Genomic DNA, 12,261 nt, shown 5'->3' with positions numbered 1-12,261 from the left:
CTCTTATTGGTCTGATCAGTCACAGGCAAACACACTGAAATTTCACTTTACCCTGGTGATGTCATTTTGGTCCTCTTCAAAGACAAAGGATAACAACCAACAGCCCACTCACCCTGTGGCCTTTGTCTTTTTTTCTCTGTTCCTCCTCCCTCTCTCTGTCTCTCTTGTGACACACACACATATGTATGTATGTACACATACATAGACACACATACATATGTATGTACATATACATAGACACATACACAGGTGTGTGTGTGTGTGTATGTGTGATATATATATATCACCTCCAACTATCCTAATACTGAGAAAGGTCTCATGAGTTACCAATATCATCTTTCCATGTGGGAATGTAAATAGTTCAACTTAAGTCCTTTATGAGTTCTCTTTCCTGTTTACCTTTTCGTGCTTCTCTTGATTCTTGTATTTGAAAGCCAAATTTTCAAATTTCATAAGAATTCTTGGAAGTTCTTTATTTAATTCAAGTTCTATTTTTTTCCCCTGAAGTATTATACTCAGTTTTTCTGCATAGGTGATTCTTGGTTTTAATCCCTTCTCCTTTGTCCTCTGGAATATCAAATTCCAAGTCCTCTAGTGCTTTAGTGTGGAAGTTTCTGAGTCTTTTGTTATCCTGATTGTGTTTCCACAATACCTGAATTGTTACTTTATGGCTGTTTGTTACATTTTGTCCTTGACCTGGGAACTCTAGAATTTGGCTACAATGTTCCTAGGAGTTTTCCTTTTGGGATCTCTTTTAGGGTGTGATTGATGGATTCCTTTCATTTCTGTTTTATCCTGTGGTTCTAGAATATCAGGAGAGTTTGATAATTTATTGAAATTTGAAACCTAGGCTCTTTTTGTGATCATGGTTTTCAGGTAGTCTAATACTTTTAAAATTATCTCTCCTGGATCCATTGTCCAGGCCAATTGTTTATCCAATGAGATAGTTCACATTGCCTCCTATTTTTTAAATTATTTTTTTTATAATTTCTTGATTTCTCATAAAGCTTATATTCATTCCATTCTAATTTTTAAAGAATTATTTTCATCAGTGAGTTTTTGGACCTCTTTTTACATTTGGCCCATTCTGTTTTTTAATGTATTCTTCTCCGCATTGACTTTGGGTCTTCTTTTGTTATTTGGGTTAGTTTAATTTTAAAGATGATATTTTCTTCAGCATTTGGGGGGGGGGTGGGGTTCCTTTTTTATGAACAATGGACTTTTATATAATAATTTCTGCATCTACAGTTGGAATTCTGGGAATTCAGAATTAATGTCTTTGCCTGTCAGCTTCTTACAAATGCCAGAAAACATTTCTACCTTGTCCTAGAAACATTGTTCTGCTGTGCTTTATCCAAATGAATCTTTATGAGTCTGCTTCTATCTACTTTCACATGGATTCTCTTGCAGCATGGACAGTAGTTAGAGTATGGCTCCTGGGATGCTTTTGCTTATTTTTTGTATGGCTTTTCCTTGTTGGTTTGGTAAGAATTCTCCTCTGAGCAATAAAGAATACATTTGCCATTGAATTTTGTCTCCAGTTCTCAAATTATTTGTACTGAAATCTTCTAAAAAGATTTTAACTGAGGAACTGGAACAAAAATGATCACAGCATTTCTGCCACCACCAACTTCAGTTTCTTTGGCTGCTGTGGTATCCAGATCTCTTAATCGAACCTTTAAGTTAGAGCTCATCTCCAAGTCCAGTAGAGCCTGTGAAATGCCAGACTTGACCTCATCTGGCTTCTCGCCATTGGGATTCACAATCTTGACAATGGAGCTGAATGTGGCACTGCCTTGATGAACCTTGGCCTAGTAAGAGGAAGAACTCTCAGGAGAGCACCACAAATCTCAGCTACAGGAAGAAGGATGAGGCAGGGGATAGAGGAAGTGTTCCTTTAGCAAGCTGTTGATTTGTTTTGCATGATTTTCCTGCATCACTCTCATTTCTATTTCCAGTTTTTCTTCTATTTCTGTTACTTGATTTTCAAAATCCTTCTTGAGTTCTTCCATGGCCTGACACCAATTCATATTTTTCTTAGAGGCTTTCAGTGCAAGAACTTCAGCTTTGTTGTCATCTTCTGACTGTATATTTCAATATTCCTTGTTACCAATGACATAAAATATAATACCTTTTCACTGAGAAAGTAAGAATCTACACTCTGTTCCTTTTTCCCCATTTACTTATTTTCTCAGACAGTTACTTGACTTTTGAGCTTTGTTAAGGGGAGGGCTCCAAAAGAATCTTCTGCTTCAGCAGTGCCTGCAGCCACCTTGGTGCTGGGTCCAGGATCAGAGCTAGGGCTGAGGCCAGACCACACTGACCTTTGAAGCTTTCTTTAGCTTTTGTGGGTTAAGAAGTCTGGAATCCACAGCACCTGCCAGTGATTCAGTCCCTTAAGACCTGCTCTCTCTCTATCCACGCTGGCATGGCCCATGCCAAACTGGTTGGTTCCACACCTTCCCTGGTGCAATAGACCCTTCCCATCCATGACTCTCATGAACTGGAAATTGGCTTCAGTCTGTCATTTTGTTGCTTTTGCAGCTTTAGAATTTGTTTAGAGTAATTTTTTACTGTTTTTTAGGGGTTTAGGGGAAGAACTCTAGCTGGTCCCTGCTTCCACTCTGCCAGCTTGGTTCTGTCCCAGATGAGACACTTTCTGTGTGAAAAATAGAACAAAAAGCATGAGTGGTATGTCACTCACAACACTGTCTCTCTATCTTGCTCTCATTATATCACAAGCCATTATATTTAATCCATTGTATGGAACAGTAGATAGATAGGGGAAAATTAGCCTTGCTCCATATGGAGTCCTATCAGGGTCCCATTGACTATCTTCATATTCAACCTATGGTATTGTAAGACCCATTAACTCAAAACACCAGAGGTAGTTTCCAAGTCATAGAGGGAGGTTTGTGGGCTGATTTTTATCATCTAAATGTATTTGTGAATCTTCAATAAAAGGAAATAAATATAAGATTAGGTAAGACTGTTGATGAACTTTATAATGCCAGAGGACAAGTTATAATAACATTTTCATAAGTCTGGTTAATTCAAAGGCTTAATTTAAATAGAATTTAGAGAACCCTTCATTATTTGCACACATATGTAATTGTCCTTAGTACCCTTAATTATATTAATGTGCAAACTGCATGAAACTGAATGAATGATCCAAGAAAACAATATCCTATCTAAATTTTAAGAAGTTACTTTTTTCATATTCCTTGAAGATGTGTTTTCAAGATTCTTGTAGCTTGATTTTTCTCAATAAAACTAAAAGAACTATCCAGCAGTGTAGTTATTTCCATAATAGGTTGTACACATTGTTTCTTCTCTGGGTATGTGTATAGTTTTCTGGAAAAGGTTAAATTATTTTATAATTCCTTTGATAAACCTTGAATATCAACTACATGCAAGGTGGCACAATTCTAGGTACACTTTGGGTTGTAAAGTTTATGTAGGGGAAAGATATCAGGTCACTGAGTGAACACTTTAATGTTAGATTTATGGGAAAAAACGAATAATAAAAGATTCTGATCCTTTTGAGGATTAGTGGGATCCTAGATCTCTTGAAGTTTATAGGATGCAAGGTGTGTAGTAGTAGAAATTAAAAACAAAATATAGAAAAACATACCACCAATAACTATATTACAGCTCAATACATAAGTAACCCATGAGGGTTTAAATAATGAAGCTAATTGGAATACTAGTGAGAAGACAGATCCTTTTTTTTAGCATGAGAGTAGATCCTCTACTTCAAAACCATTATTATTTGATTGGTCTGAAGGTATAGTTCTGTTTCTAGAAGATCAGAATGACCCTGAATTAGATCATATTATATTCTTGCTCCAAACTCTTTCCAGATTTATTGTATAGTATTTTTCTTCACACAGTCTGCACAGCAAACAACCTCACTTACTTGATGGTCCCAATAGCTTCTGTAATCCTTACAACCATCCTTTGAGGAAATATCTTTAGGCAATATCCCTAGTTTACAGATAAACAAACAGAGTCAGAAAAGTAAAGTCATTTATTTTGTGGGTTAAATATTAAAAGGATTTTTTAAAATATTTCTTTTCTTTTTTTCATGCAAAATGTATTTCTGTAGTAGCAATGTTGAAGAAGAAAACACACACATACATAAAACAAAAACAAAAAAAAAACAAAAAAGAAAAAGAAAGTATTTTTTAAAATTATGCTGGAAACTACCCAAAATTTATCATATCTCTCTCTGTAGGTAAATGGAATTTTTCATCACAGGTCTTTTAAAACTGCCATGGATTGCTTTGATCAGAGTAGCTAAATATTTTACTGTTGATTATTACACTATTGCAGTTACTTTGTATAGTGTTCTCCTGGTTCTGGTTATTTCATTTTGCATCAGGTCATGTAAGATTTCCTAGGTTTTTTTTAAAACCATTTTGCTTATCATTTTTTACAGCACAACAATAATCCATGACAATCATATACTACAACATTTTTAGTCACTCCCCAACTAATAGGCATCCCTTCCATTTCCAATTCTTTCCAAGTGCACACACACACACACACACACACACACACACATGTTCCTATACATATTTTTGTACAGTTTTAAAGGAAGTGTTTGAACTCACGTTTCTTTTGACCCTCTAGATATGAATTTCTTTTCACATACTTTATATTCAGCACTACTTTGACACTGTTGGTAATGGAGAAGTATGAGAAATGTGGGACAGATAATAGTGAACACTGCCCTGTACATCTTATGAATCAGCTTCTAGACATAGCTCTGCTACTTTCTGTGTGATTGTCGGGAACCCTTTGACCTCTCTGAGCTTCATTTTCCCTGTCTGGAAAATGAGTAGATAGAATGAGATTAGTTTGTGAGGTCCCTTTTATTACTGAATGTCTGATCCTGGGATGTTTTATGACCTTAAGGAGATTATGATATACTTGAGATGAAAATGTGAATATATGATGATATGAACATATTTTTACTGAAAGCATGGAATTAGATTGTAAATAGATATCTTTCTTAGATCCAGCTTGAGTGTGACCTCTTTGCTATGAAGGTAAATTTGAATAATGAAAGAAGAGAGGCAGAGGGGAGAAAAAGGGTGTGTGTAGGGGGGAAGGGATAATTTAGCAATTTATTTTTTGCAAATAAAAGTAGAGAGTTATATGGCAATAATATCAGAAGTTTTGGTTCTAGTGTCAGGAAGACCAGAGTTAAACATTGACTCGTGATTATTAACTGGGTGGCTGTAGTCAAGTTACTTAGACTCTTTTAGAATCAGTTTCTCATCTGTAAATAAGCATACTAAAATCATCTATGCCATAGTGATGTTGGAAGAAGGAAATGGGAAAAAAGTCAGTAAAGAACTCTGCCAACATGTAAATGCTATGCAGTTGATAATTGTTATTTGTGATTGCTATGTTGTATAAAATCATCCCAATCCTGATTCAGTGAGTACTGAACCATTGTTCCATGGGGAAATACAGGATTAAGTTCCTGTGAACCTTTGGCCACAACATGTACTTCACCACTTTTCAGAAAAGCCACATATATAGATTGGCGAATTTCCTTTCTTTTTCTGAATGTACTGTATTTTTGATTAATTAACATTAAACTCACATCCAGTAGCACAATATCTCATACCTGAATGAATCTTATTCAGCACTTTTTTTTTTTTCCTACAATGTACATCATAGCCTTCTTGCTCTTAGAACACTAGACAACACTTCAGCATTATGCTTGGGGTCCTTTTTCAATAGTGACATTGCCAGTACAAAGCATAAAAATGTGAAAAGCATGGTAGTAAATAAACTGCAAAAAGGAGAGAGAGCAGGATAGAATACTAGACCAGAAGTCAGACAAATCCTGAGCTCAAATCTTGCTTTAGTCACTTTCTAGCTGTATGAACAAGAGCAAATCATTTAACTTCTATTTACCTCGGTCTCCTCATCTGTAAAATGAGGACAAATGCTTTTAGAAAGAGATCTGAATAAGAAGGTAGAGTGTTGCCTTGTTTGACCTGGGACTGTGGGTGTCCAGTCATGCAAATTTTTTTTCTATATTGTTTTGTACTTGTCTATGAAATGACTACAAAAATGCCACAAATATTTATTTTGGAGTTACAAATAAATTTATACGAGTAGGTAAATTCACAATAGAATCTACAAATAATGAGAATTGACTGTGAAATATTAGCTATTAATATTACTGATATGTTTCCTTTGACTCTTCCCAGAAAACACACTGCCACCAAGAGTGAAGAACCTGCCTACATATTGCTCTCTTCTTGAAATTATTTTTTTTGACAATGACTTGTAAAAGGATATTTAGTTACTCCCTTCCTACAAGAAAGTAGGAAGCACTATATTTTTTTCTGCATAATCATGGCCACCAGATAACTGTCACACTCTGTTTTTTTTAGTCCAAAAACTGATTTATAACCTTTCATTACATAATTGTCACATGATATAATTCTGTTCATCATGCCACTTATAGCAGCAATATATATGAATACTCATTTATTCTTGCACATTGCAAGCTATGAGACTAGAATTCTCAGCTAATGCGCAGTCAATACTCAATTTTAACTTATATTCAGGAGTATTCCATACATCTTAATCTTGCACCAGACAGTTTAGTAATAAATGATTTTAAGTAATACAGGAATAATTTAAAAAACTTCACATAATAATAGCACCCCACTTTTTTTGCAAAGAAATTGGCATAAAAGCTATGATGATTGTGCAGTGAAATGCAGTAATTCTAATCTATTTTGATATCAGTATCTACATAAACATCAGAGGGATAGATATATAACGAGACATAAGGATATGGTCAAGGAGTCAAAACTGCTTAGAGTGAAGGGACAATTTTGTGGGGTTTAGAATATTAGGATGGGGCCAAATCATTAGATGAGACCAGTCTAATAGAAACTTGAAAGACAGGCAAAGGATTTCAATCTTACCATGATAGAAAAAAATTCAAAAATTATATTTTTTAAAATCAAACAATGCAGGAACTATTACATATGATACTTGTGCACAATAGAATTACTTTAAAACATTCTATGATATGAGTAATTTATTTTAATTTAATACATGATCTGAATATATTTTTAAATTCTTCAGCTGCATCAGCTTTTTGATTCATGTCTACATAATATTTTTTGCTTAATTGAATTCAGGCAGCCTGGATAAATGTTTGGAGGCAAGAACTGACTAAAGTTTGGGAAGCAGTATTCTATTTTGGCTAGCAGATAGGGCTACTACAGGGGATTAATGTTAAATGAATATGGAGAGGTAGGTAAAAGTGATATTGTAGAGAACCATAAATGTCAACTAAAGACTTTGCATTTTAATGCACAGGCAATAGAGACCCACTGAATGTTTTGTTCCGTTTATCCCACAAACTTTTGCTATCCATTAGAATAATTTCAATATCCAAACTATAATAATGAGTACATTTATTTATTAATTGATACATAATTCTTTCCGTAGACAGAGTCACTAGAGATAGACTGAAGCACGCAGATCCAAATTATGAGTACAGCCCCTACCAGCAGTACAACTCAGCGGCTTAAGTACTCTGAGTTTAATTGACCATGTGTTTTTTATTCATTACATTATATTACTATCTCCATGTAGCAGAAGAAAAAAAATTGCATATACTTCCTCATAATTAATGTATATTATATTTAATAAGATTTATAGGAACTCTATTTCAGTAAACTGGAAAGACTATAGAAATAGACTCCTTTCCTTAATGATGAAGATGATTCTTATAAGGGGCTCATTGCCACAGGCTTCTGATATCTTGCACCTAGTTTGTATGGAATAGAAATCTTCATTGGATTCTAAGGGCACTCATTCTGCTTATATATTTTCACTACAATTAGTGTGCCATAATTGTGAAGCAGATTAACAACAACAACCAACCACTCAGAATTTAAGGACTTAGAGTTAATGGCACAGTGGATTGAATGTTGGACCTGGGGTAAAGCAAATCCTGATTTCAAATCTTGCCTTAGCCATGTCCTAGTTGTATGACTTAGATTAGTTAGTGACAAGTCACTTAGCTTCTCTCTACCTCAGTATCTTCATCTGTAAAATGAGAATAATAAAAGAAACTACCTGCCAGGGTATTGGGGAGGACAAAATGAAATAATAGCTGTAAAGTGCTTCACAAACTTTTATTAAAGCACTATCTATTATTGTTCATGTTATTTACTTAACACTTCAAATTTTTGAAGTGTTTACAAATATTATCTCATATTTATCCTTGCAATAACCCTGGGAGATAGGCACTATTATTATTCCCATTCCACAAATGAGGAAATTGACAAAAGCATAACTTGAGTGCTTTTCCTAAAAATCTGAAGTTGGATTTGAACTTAAAAAATGTAAAATTTCTGCAACGCCAAAATTGAATTTATTCATGTAGTTTGAAAAGTGCTTATACTTTACAATCTCAGAAAGCGATCCTTGATTTTAAATAAGTGTCAGTGGAGAAAGGTGCCTGGCGAAAATATTTGTTTTATTTTTGACCTTCCTTCATCAGTAAAATTATTGTTTGTGACATTCACTTGCCTAAAGTCTTGAGTTTTTAATATATATTTCATCTCTCAATTTTCTAGAAGTTCATGGTTGAGGTATGGGAAGGCAACTAATTATTTGAAATGGAAATAAAGAATATATTTTTGAACTTTGGCATTTTTAGTTTTTGTACATGATATTTGGGGTCCTCCTCACTGACCTTTTAGTCTTTGTGGGTAAGTACTTTTCTGAAGGAATAGCTCACAGGTCCCAACTGGTTCTCAATTTCAATTAAACCAGCCACAAAGGATATATTAGTTCAAAGAAAAATAAATGTAATCAAACAGAATAGCAAATTAACTGACCAAAAAAAAAAAAAAAAGAACTTTCTCATGCCCACAGGAATCCTCACATAAGAAAAATCTATGTGATCAGGAAACATAAATGTGTTGAATGCAGCTGCTGACCTTGTCTAGCTCCTAGAGCTATGAATTGCCTGAGGGTGATTGAAACCAGTTGAGAGAGAACTATCTAAACCAGTTTAAAAAAGAATGTTGAATGCAGACATAAGAAGGGGTTACCTGACTTTGATCCCAGCTGACTTCATGATTACAGCAGATTCAAAAAGGCTTTCCCATTGTTGCCCCTGAAACCTGAGCCTGCGGTTCTACCCAGAATTCACCCTTCTTCTCTTCCTCCTTACTCTATGGAGTTTTGGTTTTTAGGTAAAATAGCTTATGTAATAGTCTATATCTCAAGGCTATATCTCCCATGAGATTCAAGGTAACCCAGGACTGTGATCCCCTTGCTTCTTAAAAGACCCTAGTTTTTATTACTTGGGGAGTTGTGTTTATTTCAGGTTGACAAATGACATAAACAGAGAGCGTAAATGTGTCATGGGGAAGGTACATGGTCATGCATAAGGGGATATCCATGGTCAGGACACAGGAAAATCTGGAGCAACACATAACTCCAGTTCATAGAAACATTCATGTCCTCTGGCAATGTTTTGTGTGGTTGTGTGTTGCTCTCTTTTTGGCATCGTATCTCCGACTCCTGAGAAGTACATTGTTTCTTGGTATGGAACTCTATAATCAACTGTGTGTTGGCTCTTGCTTTTCTTAGGTCTTTTGGTGCCTTTGGTACATCTCTGATAATTGCTTTTCTTTTGTGGGGGGACAGGGACCCTGTATAGCAACTTCCCTGATCAGAGAGGCTAAAATTCTTTAGTCTGTATAGTCTAAAGTCATGACACTCCATCCAGTCAGATTATTAGAAAAGGCAAGGATACCCCTCCAGAGCAAGAAGGAATGTAGGCTTTTGTATTTGTTTTGTTTTGTTTTTTGCCTGTCTTCTGCTTTTCTCACTGAGGTTCTCTGACCCCAACCAACTACTTGATCTGAGAGGAGAAAATTCTATTGAACTGAAAGCAAATCACAGTTTTGTCATCATATACTACCTCAAATTATATCAGGGACCACACGTAATGGATCTCCATTCACAAGGCTCTTCTCAGTTCCCATGATCTTCTTTGTTGCCATGCAAATGAATTTGAGGCAAGGAATTGAAAGCATTGATGAAGCCCTAATAAAGCTGCCCCCAGACTCGATAGTGTAACTTCATTACAGGTCCATTGTACCTACCTACCCCTCCTTCCTCTGCCAATATTCTAACCTTTTCGTATATTCCTCACTGCTCACTAGACCAGCAGGTGTGTCCTTAAAACTCACAGTTCCCACAGAAAGAGTAGGCATGGCAACCCAGTCACTGCCCCTACCTAGCCATTACCTCCAGACCGATTTCCACAGAAGCAGCTGTGTTCTTGTAGACAATCACAATCACATCACCCATCTAACCCAGAGAGGACCACAATAGTTAGCCAATGGAAGGGCAGCATGGCCAGAATGTTTAACCACCAAACCATAGATGGGACACATCTATGACTCCAGAATGATTTGAGATGGTTTCACCACAACACATCATAAAACTTCAACAATTTTTGGTATCCCTGGGTTTAAACCTCAACAACCAAGGTAACTAGTGTCTACTTGAAGGCTTTGTTAAAAGTTTCTGCTTTTAATATATAGACTTTACAGCAACAAAATAACTGGACTTTAGTATTTCTTCTATAGAGAACTTTTTCCTTTTACACATTGAGCTATGTCTCTATCAGTATACAGATAAAATTTCATGTACATTGCTTATTCTTTATAATTTAAAGAAAAGTATGCTAATTACAGCAAAGAATCTTACTTCTGTATCTATGGTGCACATATTATCTCAATCTAAGAAGAATTTTCATTTCAATCATATTTTTGGAGTGGTTCTGCCAATTTAAAAACAATAAATTTTCTTGTTTTGAAGTATGAACATAAATTATATCCATCTCAAGTGACCTTTCAAATCTGCCCTGATCTCATTATTGAACTTGCATAACATTAGAGACTACTCAAAATACAGTCACAAAATCTAACCCCTAAAATTGCAGATTGATTTTGGTGTAAATGAGGAAAAATAAAGTGCTCAGAGATTATACTTACATAAGTGAATGCCAATTAATCTGCTTAGTTTGAAAATACATTATTTTTTTTACTTCTGTCCTGTCCAGCATTCACATAATCATGGGGCAATAACTTTCTTATCTTTATCAAGTCCAAAGTAGAAAGGAAACTGAAAATGTGCTTTGCAAAGGGTTTGGATTTTGAAGTCCTAGGTTGGGAGTCCTCTGGTTGATTCTTAGAGACCATAAATGTTTTTGTTCTAAGTCTGATGTGATAATTATTTGCAGTATAACATTTATTTTCCAAGTGGGTACTTTGCCTATTCTCTCTTTACATTTCTGAACAGACTCTATTACCTTCTCAGGGTTTGTCTCCTCATGATCTATGAAAGTGATGGAAATAAGGTCTAGAAAAGTAAATCAAATGTTCCTTAGAGGCATGAAAGTGGTGGCAGTGGCTAGAGTGCAGAATGGACTTGAATCCAGTAGCTTATTGGAGGGCTTTTAGGAGAAAGGTGGTACAGATTTTCATTCCTCATTAAACCCCATTGCTATTGTGCATCCTTACTTGTCTCTGTATGTCTACTGCTCTCAAACATGGTAAAGCTTTTATTAGAACAAAGGTGTCCTGATTCTTGTCCTATCAAGTTCTATTTTTAGATAGTCGCATCCCTCCCCCCACCCAGTTCTGTAACTAGAAAGTAAGTTATACTAGAAATAGATTTCCTCTTATAGCTAATTTAATATCCCAGAGATTGACTTAAAAAAAAAACAAATAAAAGCACCAATTTTTTTACATTCTAAATAAGTTTATATAATTTGTCCTTTTCAAACACACAATCATGATAAGGTACAGCAGCATAAATAAGTTTATTACCATTCTTCTGATAAAAAAAAAAGAAAAAGAAAAGAACACTACACCAGATAAACTGTACTATTCAGGGAAGCACCTTCATAACAACGTTATGTGTTTCATAGGAAATAAATATGTGTTAGTTAGAAAGACTCTCCTGTTTGCTTTTCATATTCCTCTCTCTTCTAGTACCTTAGAAATATTTTCAACCCATAATTTGTTTAAACTATCAGTGAAATTTGATTCCAAAACTGAACTTAATTGATTTATCACATCTAAAGAGGAAGGTAATGCCCTTGCTAATATCTTGTACGTCAGTGTCAATTCAGATTTGTACTTTTGCTTTATTAACTAATAATTTGGCGCACTAGGCTGAAGA

The 12,261-nt window shown here is 35.1% G+C and overlaps 1 pseudogene; it reads right to left on the bottom strand.

Annotated features, from left to right (window-relative positions):
• Positions 1 to 1,242: 1,242 nt before the first annotated feature.
• On the bottom strand, positions 1,243 to 1,778 carry LOC140498537 (small ribosomal subunit protein eS7-like; annotated as a pseudogene).
• Positions 1,779 to 12,261: the final 10,483 nt, after the last annotated feature.

This window comes from Notamacropus eugenii, chromosome 4 (genome assembly GCF_028372415.1).
Source record: "Notamacropus eugenii isolate mMacEug1 chromosome 4, mMacEug1.pri_v2, whole genome shotgun sequence".
NCBI classification, from domain to species: domain Eukaryota; kingdom Metazoa; phylum Chordata; class Mammalia; order Diprotodontia; family Macropodidae; genus Notamacropus; species Notamacropus eugenii.
This window is presented reverse-complemented; position numbering and strand designations above follow the sequence as displayed.